Raw genomic sequence first — 11,811 nt, 5'->3', positions numbered from 1 at the left:
GACTGCAGCCTACCAGGCTCCTCCGTCCATGAGATTTTCCAGGCAAGAGTATTTGAGTGGGGTGCCATTGCCTTCTTCAAGTCCTTGCCCTACCCCATCCTAAAGCCCTGTAGCGTGCACCCACGAGGAGGCGTCACACTCAGTAACAACACAATAGATATTTATAAAAAACAAGAGTAAGCTTGAAAATTTGTAAAATAGGAATTTTCCTACTTAAAGAGGGAATAAAAACTGGAAAACTGAAATCAGAGAATATGTTCTCCTGAAAGCCTTCAGCTATCCATTTTTCTTGGTAACCTCTAACCTACAGAATGAAATTTCCTGAATTTGCATACCTTAGGCCATGTACTTATAAGAATTTCTAATAGAGTACTACTTTGCTCTAAACTTCACATTCTTATTTCTCTTTTCTGTATCTAACTGATTAGCTGACCCAATATAAAAACTGCTAACTATCTAAAAGTAGTTGTGACAGGAGCCCCTGAGATGGCTCACACTGACCTCCAACTCCAGGTCAGCATTTCTTAAGTAACCTCTTTCCCCTCCAGGGTATGCTGTGCCTAGGGACTTGCTTCTATACAGGCCAATATCACTGATGAACAAACATGCAAAAATCCTTAACAAAATTCTAACAATCAGAATCCAACAACACATTATAAGATCATACACCATGACCAAGTGGGCTTTATCCCAGGGATACAAGGATTCTTCAATATCCACAAATCGATCAATGTAATACACCACATTAACAAATTGAAAAATAAAAGCCATATGATTATCTCAATAGATGCAGAGAAAGCCTTTGACAAAATTCAACATCCATTTATGATAAAAACTCTCCAGAAAGCAGGAATAGAAGAAACATACCTCAACATAATAAAAGCTATATATGACAAACCCACAGCAAACATTATCCTCAATGATGAAAAATTGGAAGCATTTCCCCTAAAGTCAGGAACAAGACAAGGGTGCCCACTCTCACCACTACTATTCAACATAGTTTTAGAAGTTTTGGCCACAGCAATCAGAGCAGAAAAAGAAATAAAAGGAATTCAAATTGGAAAAGAAGAAGTAAAACTCTTTTACATCGAAAACCCTAAAGACTCTACCAGAAAATTACTAGAGCTAATCAATGAATATAGTAAAGTTGCAGGATATAAAATCAACACACAGAAATCCCTTGCATTCCTATACACTAATAATGAGAAAACAGAAAGAGAAATTAAGGAAACAATTCCATTCACCATTGCAACAAAAAGAATAAAATACTTAGGAATATATCTACCTAAAGAAACTAAAGACCTATATATAGAAAACTATAAAACACTGGTGAAAGAAATCAAAGAGGACACTAACAGATGGAGAAATATACCGTGTTTATGGATCAGAAGAATCAATATATTGAAAATGAGTATACTACCCAAAGCAATTTATAGATTCAGTGCAATCCCTATCAAGCTACCAATGGTATTTTTCACAGAGCTAGAACAAATAATTTCACAATTTGTATGGAAATACAAAAAAACCTCGAATAGCCTAAGCAATCTTGAGAAAGAAGAATGGAACTGGAGGAATCAACCTGCCCGACTTCAGGCTCTACTACAAAGCCACAGTCATCAAGACAGTATGGTACTGGCACAAAGACAGAAATATAGATCAATGGAACAAAATAGAAAGCCCAGAGATAAATCCATGCACCTACGGACACCTTATCTTTAACAAAGGAGGCAAGAATATACAATGGAGAAAAGACAATCTCTTTAACAAGTAGTGCTGGGAAAACTAGTCAACCACTTGTAAAAGAATGAAACCAGAACACTTTCTAACACCATACACAAAAATAAACTCAAAATGGATTAAAGATCTCAATGTAAGACCAGAAACTTAAAAACTCCTAGAGGAGAACATAGGCAAAACACTCTCTGACATATATCACAGCAGGATCCTCTATGACCCACCTCCCAGAATATTGGAAATAAAAGCAAAAATAAACAAATGGGACCTAATTAAAATTAAAAGCTTCTGCACAACAAAGGAAACTATAAGCAAGGTGAAAAGACAGCCTTCAGAATGGGAGAAAATAATAGCAAATGAAGCAACTGACAAAGAATTAATCCCCAAAATATACAAGCAACTCCTGTAGCTCAATTCCAGAAAAATAAATGACCCAATCAAAAAGTGGGCCAAAGAACTAAATAGACATTTCTCCAAAGAAGACATACAGATGGCTAACAAACACATGAAAAGATGCTCAACATCACTCATTATCAGAGAAATGCAAATCAAAACCACAATGAGGTACCATTTCATGCCAGTCAGAATGGCTGCGATCCAAAAGTCTACAAGCAATAAATGCTGGAGAGGGTGTGGAGAAAAGGGAACCCTCTTACACTGTTGGTGGGAATGCAAACTAGTACAGCCACTATGAGAACAGTGTGAGATTCCTTAAAAAACTGGAAATAGAACTGCCTTATGACCCAGCAATCCCACTGCTGGGCATACACACTGAGGAAACCAGAATTGAAAGAGACACGTGTACCCCAATGTTCATCGCAGCACTGTTTATAATAGCCAGGACATGGAAGCAACCTAGATGTCCATCAGCAGATGAATGGATAAGAAAGCAGTGGTACATATACACAATGGAGTATTACTCAGCCATTAAAAAGAATACATTTGAATCAGTTCTAATCAGGTGGATGAAACTGGAGCCTAGTATACAGAGTGAAGTAAGCCAGAAAGAAAAACACCAATACAGTATACTAACTCATATATATGGAATTTAGAAATATGGTAATGATAACCGTGTATGCGAGAAAGCAAAAGAGACACAGATGTATAGAACAGTCTTTTGGACTCTGTGGCAGAGGGAGAGGGTGGGATGATTTGGGAGAATGGCATTGAAACATGTATAATATCACATAAGAAATGGATCGCCAGTCCAGGTTTGATGCATGATATAGGATGCTCGGGGCTGGTGCACTGGGATGACCCAGAGGCATAGTATGGGGAGGGACGTGGGAGGGAGGCTCAGGATGGGGAACACATGTACACCCGTGGCGGATTCATGTTGATGTATGGCAAAACCAATACAATATTGTAAAGTAATTAGCCTCCAATTAAAATAAATAAATTTATGTTTTAAAAAATAGAATATGCAAAATGAATGGAATGTCACTTCAGAGATAACTTCACAAAATTACTGTAACTTCTATGCTCACCCTTTCTTTTATCCTCTCCATTGTTCCCAGGGAAGCCTGCCACCAAGCTGTGAAGTGCCTGAAGGAGAGCCCATGTGGCAAGGGACTGAAGTCACTGATCATTGGCTAGCAAGGGCCTGAGGCCTATTAACAGCCTTGTGAGTGAACCTGATGTGATTTCTCCCCCAGGGAAGCAAAGATGTTGCAGTACCACTGAGTACTTTGATTGAAGACTAGCGGGAGATCCTATGTGCTTGCATGCTAGGTAGCTTCAGTTGTGTCTGACACTGCAATCCTATGCACTGCAGCCTACCAGGCCTCTCTGTCCGCGGGATTCTCCAGGCAAGAATATAGGCCAGCACTGAGCCCTGCAAGGGCAGATCCAGAATCTGAACCTATAGAAATTGTGAGATAATATATGTTTGCTATTTTAAGTTACAATTTGGGGCGTAGAGGGTAATCTACTGTAACAGTAGATAATTGGAAGTAAAGTGCTACCATAAAGAACACCTAAAAAATGTTGGTGAAGGCAAGAAAGATTTTAAGGAGTACATAAAGGGAACCCTAAACTGATTTGAACTAGAAATCTGGTTTTGAGGATACTATCTAAAAAGGAGGTAATAAAATTAACTAAAACGGAAATAAGAAAAATATCATTGGGAACTGGAAAAAATAGAGATCTCTTTGTTACAGAGTGGCAAAGACCTTAATAAAACTGTTGTCTGCAGTCCTGGGGAAGCTTAAAATATGCTTAATGAATTTGATGATCTAGCTAAGGGGACTTCCAAGCAAAGAACTTAAAATACTGCCTGGTCTCTTCTTTCTGCTTAGTGTAACAGGTATTATGGGGTATCTAAAAGGCGTGGAAGATGGCTGGCAACAGATGCTGGCCTTTTAAATGAGGTGATAATGTCTGGCATCATTTCTTTTCTTTTTTTTTGCATTTTTGCTAAAGGAAATTCAAGTTAGTGAATCAGTGGAAAAGTTATGCAAATTGATGCTCATCTGAAGAAGTAAGATTGTCACATCTCAATATCATGACAATTATACAGATTCAGAGTCAATTAACCTTTACTCAGTTCCTACTCTTCGCCAAGTTTCACTGCAAAGCATGATCACTAATGATATGTTGATTTAAATAACAGTATTTTGAAGCAGTTATCACTGCCCAGGACACACTGAAGCTCACAGAGTTTAAGTGAATTGCTTAAAGCCACAATGGAGATTGATCTGAGGCAGGAAAGATAGAGGTGTGTCAAAGAAAGAATGGTTATAATCTTTCCTTTAGCAAAAATTAAAAAAAAAATGGAAAAAAAAAAACAATGCCAGACATTTTCACCTCATTTAAAAGTCCAACCTCTGTTGTGAACCATCTTCCACCCCCTACTACCTGACTTGACTTTTCTTTTTACCTATAGATTGTACCACCTTCCAATTTAAGTTTACTTGTGCATTATGATTTGCTATTATCTAACTCTTCTAGAAAGTAAATCCATTTCTTTGTGTGTAGTATCTTTGTCTATTTTGGTCACTAATGTAGCACAATTACCTAGATAACAAACTTGCATATAATTGGTACTCAATTAGTAATTATCAAATGAATGAATAAATAATTCTCCAATAATTAATTCTAACTTCCTAAAAGTTAATAATTGCTCAACATTCATTGCCTACGAACTAAGAGAGGTACCTCAATAACTCTCAACCAGCTGGAGGTGACCAATAACCCATTGTATCCTGAATCCTGCTTCACAATCTAGTTTGTCTCTAAGAGAAAATCTTGGAAACCACTAAGAAGTGTCCTAACTGTACTGTGATTAGAATTTGGCTCAAGCGAATCTTGAATGACTGACACTGAAGCCACGCAGGGCAGTTAACAGATTTAAATTTTGATATAGAAGCATTCAAGCAAAATGTTAAAAACAATGATCTATTTCTATTATACAGATTCTACTTTACAAACAAATATTTGCTTCTTTGGAAAATTAACATCCTTCAATAACATGAAATCATGAATTTCTTTAATTTCCTAAATTTTGGGGGTAGGTTGGTCTACATACAACCATTTTTTAAGAAAATACTTCATTACATGAGAACAACTGTTATAAGCCCTTCCTGGTAACCCCACTGCAAATGCAGGCAGTTCTGTTATATGCAGCCAACATGACTGGCAGGTGCTGAGTTAGTTACTGTGGCAAAGAACAAAAGCTCTTGGACTTCGACCACCCAGCCATACTTTGATAGTCTAACTGAAACTCACAGCAGCATGTTTCTCCTCCACCTGCTGCTCATGTTTTTCTGGTTACTACCTAGAAACAGATTTGCCTTCAGTATGTCAACTAGCACTCAGTGGCACTGAGCACCAAGCTTTTGCTTTATTCCAAATAGTCTAGAAAAAATAGTAAGCCCCATCAGTCCTTTCCCTGAAAATTCCAGATCATACATATTCCTTTACCTTGGATAAATTTCAAAGTCCTTTTACTGGAAGAAAAGGATGATGTTTATATCAACTAAGTAGATAGCTCAATGTCTACCAATTATTTAGCAGTATTTTAAACATTAAAATCATAGTGATAACACAATTAGAAAATATATATGGATGGCATGTGTATTATATTTTCATTATTCATTTACTTTTAAAATTACATGAATCATCCTATAAGTATTAAGGAAACATATAGCATGGATCAGACCCTCCAGCAATATTTATATAATTTGGATACTTCTATATCATTCGTAGGAAGTAGTCATGTGCAATTCTTGTTTATATATACTTATTCAATCATGTTTGTTAAGTTTTCATCTCTTGAGTGTTTCTTTAGGTAACTAAAAATAATTTATTCCCTTGTAATTATTCATAGCAGTTATTTGACTTACAGTTATAATGTGGTTTTGAACACATGAGTATTTTACACTGCAATTGTTAAGCTTACAGGTATTTAAGATAAAACTATTTCCATTATTCATGTTTCCTATTCTCTTTGTAGTGGTAAATGTTGTAAGCTTTCATTTAGCTTCTTTACCCACATAACCATCAAGCCCCAGGTATTCAGTTAAAACATCTCTATATAATAGCCAAAATAAGTGATCGTTGGTACAGAAGAGCTCTGGTATTCTTAAATAGAAATTTCTTATGACATTAATTTGCTTATACAAAGAAGTACAGGAATGATCAATCTGTTATGCTTGTATGTATATGTGTGTGTTTAAAAGAAATTAATCCCTGAATGTTTATTGATTATGATTCAACTTATGTGAGTTTTTATCAAATATCTGACTATATTTTCAATATGGTTCCTAGAGACTAATCAAATACCTACTATTTCCCTTAAAATATAAATAAAATAACCCCAAATAATTTTTATATAAAAAGGAACTGTAACACCACAAAACATTTACTACCAGAAAGTTGGCATTTTTATATGTATAGAAATATTAATCTTATGAGAAATAATTGAAGGAAATATCAGCTGGTAGTCCCTACCAAATTTCAACTGATTCTATGGAAAGGAGGAAAAAAGAAAAGGGTTGGTTAAATAAATAAATAACTGTTGGCTCTTTCTAAATACACAAAGTTCAAGTCAGTATGCAAAATGTAAAGGCCATTAATTAGAAAGTAAGAGGGCAATCTGGCTTCCCAGTTAGCACAGTGGAAAGGAATCCACCTGGCAATGCAGGAGATGCAGGTTTGATCCATGGGTTGGGAAGATCCCCTGGAGTAGGAAATGACAACCCACTCCTATATTCTTGCCTGAAAAATCCCATGGACAGAGGAGCTTAACAGGCTAAAGTTCACGGAGTTGCAAAGAGTCGGACACACCTGACTGACTAAGCATGCATGCAAGCGGGAAATCATCAAGATTTCAGGAACTGCTGGAGTATCCTGCAGATGTAGTCGTGCTTTGTGAAGGGTTTCAGCCTAATTCACAGGCAATGAAGAGCAATCTAAGGAAAGTGAAGATTTTGACACAGCTAGCCATTTTTATTGGTGATGAAGGCAAAATAGAAATAAAGACAATTCCCCAGCTAAACTTCAGAGAAATAAGACACATAAACTAAAAATGATTCAGGTTAGCACTAGATTTCTGTGATGTGCTTGGCTTCTCAGAAAATCTTTCTATAGTTACCAGTGTTAGATGACTGCCAAGGGATGTTTCAGGTGCCAATAACTGTTTGCTGGGTCATTTTTTAAATTACCTGAATAGTTCACTATTAATTTATCATGTTGAAGTTTGAGGGAACTCTTTTAATAAAACCACTCTTTTACTTGTTAATTTTGGCCTAATTGAAAAGTAAGGTGTTAATAGTATTAATGGAGATTAAAGACTTCTTAACATGAACATTTGTAAGTGAGGCTTAATCATAAAGTCTAGAGGGTTTCTGAATATAAGAATTACACAGTGAACATATAAAATGTATTCATAGTAGACCAATACACACCTCTCCAGGAAGCACAGCCGTATCTCTAAGCTCATCTCATTACCATGAGTGATTGAAAGAAAGCACATTTTCCAGATACATCAGCTTCTAAAAAATAAATGGGAGGAGTAATGCATTCTGATTCTTCTATAACCGAATGTGAGGACCAAGCATTTTTCTCCAAATCTCATTTCCACCTTTGATTTCAACAATTATTTATTTAACTTCTCATAACCTATCAAATGGTTGAAACAGAGCAGGGCCCCACAGGACTTCCCAGCTGTAAATCCCTCTGTGTGCCCCACCTCTTATTTAGAAAATTTTTGTTTCCTAGGTTTTCCCTGAGTTCCCAAGTACAGATTCATGCTGTTTATGATTAGAGAAATGGAAAATGCAGAAGTGAAGAAAGCAATCAAGTTGGGCTTCCCTGGTGGGTCAGACAGTAAAGAATCCACCTGCAATGTGAAAGACCTGGGTTCAGTCTCTGGAGAAGGGAAGATTCCTGGAGAAGGGAATGGCTACCCACTCTAGGATTCTGGCCTGGAGAATTCCATGGACAGAGGAAGCTGGCAGGCTATTAGTCCATGGGGTTGCAAAGAGTCGACAGGACTGAGTAACTTTCACTCACTAAGAAAAATAATAATACCTTGAAACAATAGAGTCAGAAAACCCTTAGTTCCTCTGGAAGGGATATATAGATGACAATCTGAAGGATATCTTTGAATTGTTCTGCAGAAACTAAGACTGCTACATTGCAGAGTATGTTGACTACACACTGACCAGAAGCACATAAACCCCAGGCCTCTCAGAACCAGAACAGTAATTTAGATTGATTCCCAAAACATCACCCTGTTACCCGCCACCAACCAATCAGAAGAATGTCCAGGAGCTGATCATGCACCCTCAACCCTCACCCATAATATTGCCCTTAAAAAACCCTTGCCTCCACAACATTAAGCTGCTATACCCCAATACACAATATTTTTGGTGTTAAAAAAAAAAAAAACTTGCCTGAAAGCCATCAGAGAATTTGGATCTTCTGAGCATCAGCTGCCTATTCTCCTTGTTTGGTGTCTACAAATGAATACTGTACTTTCCTGAGTTCAGTTTGGCAAAATGATCAATATTTTTTTTCATGTTAATGATTGATTATGAAATTTATTTTGGTCTCCTAGACTCGACAATATTTTCTGTGAACCTATAAGGGTATTATTGTAAAACACCAAGTGGTGATTTTCCCTAAACAACAGGAAACCAGAGGTAGCTGATTCCTTCATTCATTTAACAAAACAATGATAGTACAGCTTTTTTTTTTTTTTTTGATACTTCACTTATGTTGTAAAGTACCTACAACAGTTTCAAGCAACATTTTCAGTGTATCTAAACATCTAAATAGAGAAATGGAGGGCAAGGACTTCTATTTTTGCATCACTTTCTATTATAACAGATTGCAAATTTTTCTTAGAAACACAACATGTATATTGAACACATTCTATTTGTTCACATAGGCCAGGATTTAATCACATACCTACTATTCTACCTACAAAGATAATCTGGGAAAGTGAGTGCCTGGCATTTTCCTATATTCAGAGGGAGGTAGTCTTTCTTAGAAAGGAGGAGGGATAGGAGGTGCGTGCTGTAAGCAAACAACAGTACCTGCCACTGACTACTTTATTTTGTATATAATTACTTACAAAGGTATTTTTTGATCCTGAAAATATATCAGAATATATATCTGACAAGTACACACATACATTTAGAATATAGCTATTTAATTGTCTGTCCCTAGTGCAGGGTATGAGATATCCTCAAAAATATATCCAAAGAGAGGCCCATATTGGCCTACGAGACAGAGCTGAGAAGAGAAAGCCTAAGAGATGCTTTTGGGAAAAGCCTTCATAGAAGTGGGAAAAATCGGGGCGAGGAAGAAGAAAATAATGAGACAGTGGGACAAATATCTACAATGTATTTTTCTCATAAAGAAGCCTACAATTAACAGCTTTCAGTGTTCTATACGTGACATAGCCTGCAGGTCCTGGAAGGACATGAATTAGTCTATTTTCAGAGAAAAAGTGCTAGCAACAGAGCTAGACAGCATATATCATATGCCTGAAGGCAGATATTAGAAATTTAAAGACATGACTGCATGTATATGTATAATTGAATCACTGTGATATAAACCTGAAACTAACACAACATTATAAATCAACTATACTCCAATAAAAGTTAAAGAAAAAAAGAAAACTTGTATGAGCTTGAAAACTTATATAAATTCCTTCTTAGCATGTCCAAGTAACAGTTGACAAAGAACAAATGCATGCCTTCTGCTTTACACAATAGGAGAAATGTTCCCCACTCAAACAAAATATCCATCCCAATAATCTTGTGTGTAGGAGCCACGACTACTTTACTTAAAATCAGTCCAGATATTCCAGTTTTCATCCAAACAGTAAGAAAACAAGACTTGATCCTTACAGTTCACTGGAATTAAGAGTTTAACCACACATTAGCACACGTGCATCTGGTAGCTTGCACTATGCTTAGCATACTGCTGCTAAACGAAAACATTAACTGGGATTATGCAATAGATCATCATACACAATAAATTTTAAATCACTATGTAGGCAATTTTTTTGGAATATCATTTAAATATTTTATTAATAATTCATTCATATGATATTGACATACATCTTGCAACAGACTGTTCAAAAGGGCAAATATATGTATTTTTAGAGTGTAATATCTTCCTCTAAATCATTATAAATATAAATCAACTAAAATTAATTTTTCATTTCATTAAATTTTTAGCATCCAGTCATATAAATAATTTTTATGTCAATTAATATGTAAATAAAATAACCAAGAGAAATGGTTATATCTGTTAAGGTGTCATTAATTTAAAAAATATTTATTGAAAGATTATATTAAGGTAAGGAAATGTTATTTTGCTAAGTATGTGATGAAAATATGATAATTTATTATAGCATAAAGGTGAGGAACTAAAGTCATTTTTTATGGTTTTATTTCTTTATTGGCTTATTTTTTTCTGTAGGCTACATGAAAGAATCCATTTCCCTCCCTTTCCAGATCCCAGAGGCCACTGGCCACCAGAATCTCCGGGTTCATCCCCTCCTCTCTCCATAGTCAAAGATAGCAAGTGCAGGCCAAATCTTTTGCCTGTAGAATCACTCAAGTTTTCAAAAGTCAAAGTGAAGTTGCTCAGTTGTGTTTCACTCTTTGAGACCTGTGGACTATAGCCTACCAGGCTCCTCCATCCATAGGATTTTCCAGGGAAGAGTCCTGGAGTGGGTTGCCATTTCCTTCTCCAGTGGATACAGTCCATGGAATTTTCCAGGCCAGAATACTGGCGTGGGTAGCCTTTCCCTTCTCCAGGGGATCTTCCCAACCCAGGGATTGAACCCAGGTCTCTTGCATTGCAGGCGGATTCTTTACCAGCTGAGCCACCAGGGCAATTTCACAGCAATTTCTAACTCTGATTCTTCTTTTGTCTCTCTCTTCCACTTTCAATGATTCTTGTGACTATGTAGTGCCCATCTTGATATTCAAGATAATGTATCTTCTGATTAGCAACTTTATTTCCATATGTAGGTGGAATTCCCCTTACCACTTGATGAAACTTAATCATAGAATCTGGGGGTGGGGGGTGCAGAGCAGGTAATTTTTCTGCCTACTACCACAAGAGTTATGATTTGCTTTTTTTTTTTTTAACCTATTTTTGAAATCTCCATCTTTAACTGAAGAGTCTGAATATCTATTTAATGTAATTATTAATAATGCGGGCTTCCCTGGTGGCTTAGCTGATAAAGAATCCACCTGCAATATGGGAGACCTGGGTTGGATCCCTGGATTGAGAAGATCCCCTGGAGAAGGGAAAGGCTACCCACTCTAGTATTCTGGCCTGGAGAATTCCATGGACTGTATAGTCCATGGGCTCACAAAGACTGGGACAGGACTGAGCGACTTTCACTTCACTTACTTATTTTAGTTGTTGCATCTGTCACGTTGTCTATTTTTTCTCTTGCTATGGGTTACATTGGGAATACTAATTTGTTAAATGCCTGGGTTTTGTTATGATAATTTAAAAGTGTTTTGAGGGTTTTTTTTCTTTCTTTTGAAATTCTATTTTATTTTATTTTTTAACTTTACAATGTTTTGAGTTTTAACAGGAAGT

This window comes from Bos mutus, chromosome 21, assembly GCF_027580195.1.
Source record: "Bos mutus isolate GX-2022 chromosome 21, NWIPB_WYAK_1.1, whole genome shotgun sequence".
In the NCBI taxonomy this organism is placed as follows: Eukaryota; Metazoa; Chordata; class Mammalia; order Artiodactyla; family Bovidae; genus Bos; species Bos mutus.
This window is presented reverse-complemented; position numbering follows the sequence as displayed.